Consider the following 8,435-nt stretch of genomic DNA (forward strand, 5'->3'; position numbering starts at 1 on the left):
TAGAGGGTCTTCCCCTCCTGCGTTGTCCCTCAACCCTCCCAAGCAAGATGTCCCTCTCCAAGGACCCGTCCCTCCTGGCAACATGTCCAAAGTATATAGAAGTACAAAAAGTCACTCTACCAAAAAAAAAGATTGACATACACAGAATTTCATGAAACAACATAAGCTCAAGAGGCAATGGTGATGAAGGTGGAAATTCAAGCTCTTCTGAAGGAATTGTCAAAAAATGATGTCCCATCAATTGATAGAATATCTATTGACACATTTCGGCAAACATGCTTCCTTGGACATGCTCACCAGGGTAAGTAAGCTAAGAAATCTGGAAGACAAATACCTGGGCAACTTACTAGAAGAGATCTATATTTATCCCCATTCCAAAAAAAGGTGACCCGACAGAGAGTGGAAACTATTGAATATATTTTATAGAAATTTCATTGATTATTTACTTTTCATACATGAATATGTTACAAAGAAGGACTTACCTTTGTCACTTCAATATTTTTTAATCCAGTTCCTCATTTGTAGCTATTATTATGTGCTATTGAGTTGCCTATGACTCCTAGTGACCTTTATGACTCTGGTGGACTAGTGGCAAGGGTCTGAACTCCAATCCCAAAGGCATGTGGTTTGAATCCACCAGCTGCTGTATGGGAAAAGGATGGACAATCTCCTTCCAAAAGATTAGCTGCCTCTGAAAACTTGCCGGAGGGTCAGCTATGGGTCAGATATGACTCGCTGGCACACAAGAACAACAACATAGTGATGCAAGAGACAACAGATCTGGGCCTTGCCATACCCTGAACCACCCTCTTTTTCTCTGACACGCTGTGCCCATTGTTACATTTACTGCTTCAATCTTGTTGGGTATCTTCCTCTTTTTTTATGAACCACCACCTTTCCCAGAAGAATGTCTTTTTCCAAGAACCGACTATTTCTGACAACACATCCAAGTTGTATAAAAGGAAGTTCCACTATCCTTGACTCTAAGAAGTATCTTGGCTTAAATTCTTCCAAGAAAACATATTTGTTTTTTTGGCAGTCCATAGGATGTTCAATACTCTTTGCTAACACCATAATTGGTAAGGCATAATGTTCTCTTTGATTTCCCTTATTTATTTTCCAACTTTCAGATGCATAGGAAGCAACTGAAAACACTGTGGTTTGATTTAGGCTTATCTTAGTCTTTAAACTGGCATCATTGCTCTTGAGCGTGTTGAAGACATCCTTGAAAGCTTTGTCAATGCAATGTGTCCTTTCTTTTAATTCTTAATTGTTGCTTCCATGGGTGCTGATTGTAGATCCAGATGAAATCATTGACAACTTCAATCTTTTCTCTATCTATCATGATGTTCCCTTTTGATCTCAGCATATGTTTTCCTAAAGACTGACCCCTTTTTATGATATGCTGAAAGTATTTAAGGGGAAGTTATATCAACCTTGTCTCTAAGAAGGACCTCTGCTGCACTTCCTCCTTTGTTTATTCTTTAAGCAGTTCATGGTATAATACTTTCCATCAGCATCACCATTCAAATGCATCTTCCTAACTCAAATTTCATATGCCCGAAGATATATATCTATCAACAAGTGACATCATTTCTATTAGAATGTCCACATAAGTGGAAGGGAATCAAGTTATTATTTAACCACATGGGGTTTCTTTGCAAGAATTTTTGGAAAAGTTTATGTAGTATATTCAAGCAAATCACTACAGATATTTGTGTGACTATACTAGAGTGTTTTCAGCCTTTTGTCTTTGAGGGACTCCTGAGCTGCTCTAACTCTTTGCTATAGTTAATGGTGCAATTAACATAAGTGAGTGTGTGATCATTTATGTCACAGCTCTTTAGGATATACAGCCTGTGATGGGATTGCTGGACCCAATGGTTTTCCTAGCCTCAAATTTCGAAGGAAGCATTGAACTACTTTCCATAGAGGTGGTATGATTTTTGTATTCTCAACAGCACAGTGTGAGAGTTTTCATCTCTCCATACTCTTGATGTCGTGTTGTTTGCTATCTTGTTAAACAGTGATACTTTTGCCAGGGTGAGATGATAATTTCATTGTTATTTTAATTCAAATCTCTTGAATGGCTAATGATACTGAATATTTCTTCTAGTGTTTGTTAGCCACTTGAATGTCTTCTTTGATTAAATGTCTATTCATGGCCTCTGTTCATTTTAAAAATATGTTATTTGCCTTTTTTGTTGATATATTGAAGTTTACTACAAATATTAGAGATAATCTCTTCAGATGTTATTGCCAAATTGCCACTGCTCCCAATCCAATCTCCAAGTTCATTTTCACTCTTTTGAAGAATACTTTTGAAGCACATAAGGGTTTAATTTTAAGAAATCTTAGGTATAAAATTTATCCTTTGTCAAATGCACATTTTCAGTTACACTTGGAAATTTATTTGCTATCAAATAGTCTTTTTACTATCATATAGTTTATTAACTACTAAGGTAGGAAGGCTTACTCTTTCTAATCTCAAAACATAATGCAACCACAATTAGCAAAAAGCATGGAACCAGTAAAATGGTAAATCACAAAGACCAGTGGAATAAAATTGAGAACCAAGAAAAAAAAAACCCAGCTATGTATGAAAAATTGAATTTTTACATAAAGTAAAATATATTAAGTAGAGAAAAGTCATTGTATTGAAAGGAATTGGCAGATACAGAAGAATTTAATGAAACAATATATGAGCAAGAGCCTATGGTGATGAAGGAAGAAGTTCAAGCTGTTTTGAAAGAAGTAGCAAATAACCCTAACCCTAACCCTAACCCTGAATGAAGTAGCATTTTTGTATCTCACTGGCTAAGTCAGTTTAAAGTAGAATAGTGCTTTAAGAAGCAAGAGAAATATAACATGAAAAATAAAGGAAGAATATCAAACTGCAGCTCACTGAACAGCTGTGGCCTAGATCTAGACGAGCTATAAGAAAGATGCTCTCAATTTAAACTGAATTCTGTGAAAGTCCTCCACTGCTGATATTCAGAAAAACTCTATTTAAATAACCACCTAGAAAATGAAATAACTTGTTTTTATATACATAGGAATAGGTGTCAGAAACTCAAAGCTGAATCTCTTAAACAAACATCTCACAAACTCTTTTATATCTTTGCATTTCTGTTTATAATTCCATAAATTAACTGGAGACATTAACATACAAGAATTGTAACTATATTAGCATTTGAGAACTGGTCAAACAGCTAACAAGTAAAGTAGAAAGCTTGTATGTTATTAAAACTTTTTTTAAAAGTAAGCTTAAGATGCAATTATCTTTTAGTGAATTCTTGGGAATATTTTTCATAAACTATAAGAAATATTGATAAATATTTATATATATCACCATTAATTGTGCTAATGGCTTAAAGATTCTATGAATGAAATATCTGAACCTAATTCTGTTCTGCACCATCCTTACACTTCCTGACACACAAGCGTAAATTACAGCAGTCACTGTGTAAATCCATCTAGTTGGCACAATTTGTTTATTATACTAGTTTACTTAAAAAATTTGAATACATTGTTTTTCACACCAACTCCTTCCCATTTCCCTCACTCTACCCACCCATCAAATTGTGTGACTCCATGACTACTTCTCCACCTCACACATTTTTGCCTTTGTGCTTCTGCCCTCTCCACCTTGGATCCTCATACTCATTCTACAATAATGGTTTTATATAGTATTTGTGGGCCGAACTCGCTCAGCATTTCTTAAGCTCAAGGAACTGAAGAACAGATTCAAACCTAGAGTTGCTGTAATCAAGGATGCTTTGGGCAGAATATTAAATGATCCAGGAAGTATTAAAAGAAGATGGAAGGAATATACTGAGTCATTATATAGAAAGGAATTGGCAGATACAGAGGAATTTAAAGAAATAACATATGAGCAAGAGCCTATGGTGATGAAGGAAGAAGTTCAAGCTGCTTTGAAGGAAATAGCAAAAAATAAGGCCCCAGGAATAGATGGTATACCAATTGAAGTATTTCAGATAACAGATGTTGCCCTGGATGTGCTCACCAAGTTGTGCCAAGAAATCTGGAGAACAACCACTTGGCCAACTGACTGGAAGAGATCTATATTTGTTCCCATTCCAAAGAAAGGTGACCCAACTGAGCGTGGAAACTACAGAACTGTGTCATTGATTTCACATGCAAGCAAGATTCTACTGAAGATCATCCAAAAACGATTAGAACAGCACATCAGCAGTGAACTGCCGGAAGTCCAGGCTGGGTTTAGAAGGGGTCGTGGTACTAGGGATATTGTTGCTGATGTTAGATGGATCTTGGCTGAAAGCAGAAAATACCAGAAGAATGTCTATCTGTGTTTCATTGATTATGCAAAGGCATTTGACTGTGTGGATCATAAAAAACTGTGGCTGACTCTGAGAAGAATGGGAATCCCAGAACATTTAATTGTGCTAATGCGAAACCTATACTTGGACCAAGAGGCAGTAGTCAGAACAGAGCAGGGTAACACTGCATGGTTCAAAATTGGGAAGGGTGTACGCCAGGGATGCATCCTGTCTCCATACCTTTTTAACATATATGCAGAGCAGATTATCCAAGAGGCTGGGCTCTATGAGGGGAATTGTGGCATCAGGATTAGTGGAAGGTCTATTAACAATCTCTGTTATGCAGATGACACAACCCTGCTTGCTGAAACTGAGGAGGACCTCATGCACTTGCTGCGAAGGGTCAAGGACTGCAGCCTTCAGTATGGACTGAGGCTCAATGTCAAGAAGACAAAGATTCTCACCACTGGACCAATTGGCAGCGTCAGGATGGATGACGAAGAGATTGAAATTGTTCACAGCTTCAGTTTGCTCGGCTCCACAGTCAACACTCTTGGCACCAGCAGTCAGGAAATCAAAAAGCGTATCGCGATGGGAAAGTCTGCTGTTAGGGACCTCTCTAAGGTACTCAGGAGCAACAGTGTCTCTTTGGAGACTAAGGTGTGCCTGATACAGGCCATGGTATTTGCAATCACTTGTTATGCATCAGAGAGTTGGACAATGACTAGGGAGGACAGAAGGAGAGTGGATGCTTTTGAGTTCTGCTGCTGGAGAAGGGTACTGAATGTACCATGGACTGCTAGGAAAACAAACAGATTCATCCTGGAGAGGATTAAACCAAGCTACTCATTGGAGGCAAGGATTCTGGGGCTTCGTCTGACATATTTTGGACATGTTGCCAGGAGGGACGGGTCCTTGGAGAGGGAAATCATGCTTGGGAGGGTGAAGGGACAGCACAGGAGGGGAAGACCCTCTATGAGATGGATTGATTTGGTGACTGGGGTAATCAGGATGGGTGTGTCAGGGGCGGTGTGGTTGGCGCAGGATAGAGCAGGGTTTAGGGCTGTTGTGCATAGGGTCGCTATGAGTCTCAAACGATTCGACGGCACATAACAACAACAACATGTGCTATGTAGTATTCCATTGTGAGAATGTATCATAATTTCTCAATCCATTCAATGTGGTTGGACATCTGGGCTCTTTCTTGAAATGGTGAATAATGCTGGTATGCACTTTGGTATACAAATCTCATAATAAATGTTTACAAAAATACTCCTGGGTCTTGACAAGAAAAAGACTGATGCACAATTACATAATGGGCAAAAGCCATGGAAAGGATTTTCACAGAGGAAGATATCTGAATGGCCAACAGACATGTGAAGAAATGTTCAAAAATCAATCGCAGGACAAGAGATGCCAATCAAAACCACAATAAGATACCATTTCACTACAGGAGCAGTGACAATGTTTAACAGGACAGCAATTAATAAATTTTGGAGAGGATGTGGTGAGAAGGAAATCTTATAAATTTTTGGTGGGATTGTACTATGATGCAATCACTCTGGAATGTAATTTGGTGCTGCAGATGATATGCTGATGTACACAGAAAACTCCAAAGACTCAACAACAACAACAACAACAACAACAACAACAAACCTATTAGAGCCAGTAGATCAGTTTGGCAGAGTGGCAGGATACAAGATCAATTTTTAAAAAATTAGTGAGATTCCTCTATAAAACAAAGAGAACTAACAAAAGGAAACCAAGAAATAAATATCATTTTACAATAGCCAACTACAAACTGAGGTACTTGAGAGTGAACCTAACTAAAGATAGAAAAGACCTATATGAAGAAAACTACAGAATATTTCTGCAAGACACAGTAAGAGAACTAAAGAAATGGGAAAATGTGCCTTGTTCTTAGATAGAAAGACTCAATATTGTGAAAATTACTATCCTACCAAAATCAAACTACATGTTCAAAGCAATCCCAGCACAGATACCAATTTCATTTTTCAAGGATATTGAAAGGGAAATTGTCGCATTTGTTTGAAGAAGAAAGATACCCAAATAAGCAAAAACAAAAATCAAGTAATCAAGTAGGAGGCATAGCACTCACTCTCTGACCTCAAAACCTAATGCACAGTAGTAGTAACCAAAATAGCATTGTACTGGTACAATGATAGTCACATAGACCAATAGAAGAGAATTGAGAATCCAGAAATAGACCCATCTATCCACAGTCGACTGATACTTGACAAGGAAACAAAACCTATCAAATGGGGAAATGGAAACCTCCTCAACAAATGGTGTTGGCAAAACTGGACTGTTACCTGAGCTGAAACAGGATCCACATCTCACAAAAATCAACTCAAGGTACATCAGAGACCTCGGAATAAAGCCCCAAAACCACAAAACTCATAAGAGGCAAACTGGACCAAACTTGGAAGGCCTAGTATTTGGTATAAATGGACTGTCAAATATAACCAGAAATGCACAAGCTGAAGAGGATAAAATTGATAAGTGAACTAACTCAGTCCCACAAGGATACATAATATATAAAACCATTATTGCAGAATGAGCATAAGAAACCAAGAGGGGCAGGGGAGATTGGAAGCAGAGCAATGAGTATGTGCAGGAGAAGAAGGGGATTAATCATGGGGTTGTACAATTTCATGGAGGGGGGTGAAGGAAATTGAAAGACTTTGTTCTTTAAAACAATGTACTTAAATTTTGTAAATAAATTAGTATAAAATTAAAAATAAAGCATATAACAACAACAGTTTCAAACATGTATGTAGTAATTTAGCTTCTATGATCAATAAAGATGGTTGCACTTCTTCAAATTTGTGCCAATCTATGAACATTGGTATACAAGTCTCCATTTGTACCTCAGTTCTCATTCTCTCAGGGTCAATTCTAAGCAATCGAATAGCTGGGTCATATGGAATTTCTATTTTCAGCTTTCCCCCCTCACCTCTTTTTTTAAAAAAATTATTTTATATTAGTTTACATACAAAGTTCATACAATTTATATAGATTGTTTTTCACACAAGACCTTTCCCTTTTCCTTTACCAATCCCTCCCTCCACCCAGCAAATTATGTGACCCTATGTTTAAGCTTTCCTGAGCCCCTTTTTGGATCTTCACAGGTACTCTACAATAATTTCCCTATACAATATTTGCCTTTATGAGTTAATTCAATAAGCATAATGCTCTCCAGTCCCTCACATGTTACGTAGTAATTTACAAAATCATTGCTCTTGTGTGTGCTGCTAATTCAATAAGCATAATGCTCTCCAGTCCCTCACATGTTACGTAGTAATTTACAAAATCATTGCTCTTGTGTGTGCTGCATAGTATTCCATTGTGTGAATGTACCATAATTTCTCAATCCCTTCCATTGTAGTTGGGCATTTGGGCTGTTTTTATGTTCTTGCTATGGTGAATAATGATGCTATGAACATTGGTATACAAGTCTCTGTTTGTGCCTCATTTTCTCAGGGTATATATATTCCAAGCAGTTGAATAGCTAAGTCATACAGAATTTCTATGTCCAGATTTCTGAAGAAATGCCAAACTTCTTTACAGAGTACTTGTACCATTTTATAATTCCACCAACAATGTATAAGAGTTCCTATCTCACCACATCCTGTCCAACATTTATTACTTGATGCCCTGCTAAACTTTCCCACTGCTACTGTGGTAAGATGGTATCTCATTGTGGTTTTGATTTGCATCTCTCTTACTGCTAATGATTTGGAGCATTTCTTCATCTGTTTCTTGGCATCTGAACGAACTCCTCTGTGAAAAGTCTTTCCATGTCTTTGCCCATTTTGCCATTGTATTATCAGTTCTTTCTTCTGGAGGCCCTGGAGGATTCTTTAAACTTTCATTATGAGACTGTAATCTGAGATAGTATTGCCAAATGTTTATTTCCAGTCAGTAAGGACCATATGATATATTACTCTGGAGATGAAAAAGTGAGGAAAAATGGAGTTGCTTTCATAGTTAAAAAAGCCATTGCTAGATCTATCTTGAAGTACAATATTGTCAGTGACAGGATAATATCTATACACATATAAGGAAGTCCAGTGAATACCACTATCATTCAAATATATGCACCAACACCCA

This window comes from Elephantulus edwardii, unplaced genomic scaffold (assembly GCF_000299155.1).
Source record: "Elephantulus edwardii isolate Elephantulus edwardi_28Jun2011 unplaced genomic scaffold, EleEdw1.0 scaffold00047, whole genome shotgun sequence".
NCBI classification, from domain to species: Eukaryota; Metazoa; Chordata; class Mammalia; order Macroscelidea; family Macroscelididae; genus Elephantulus; species Elephantulus edwardii.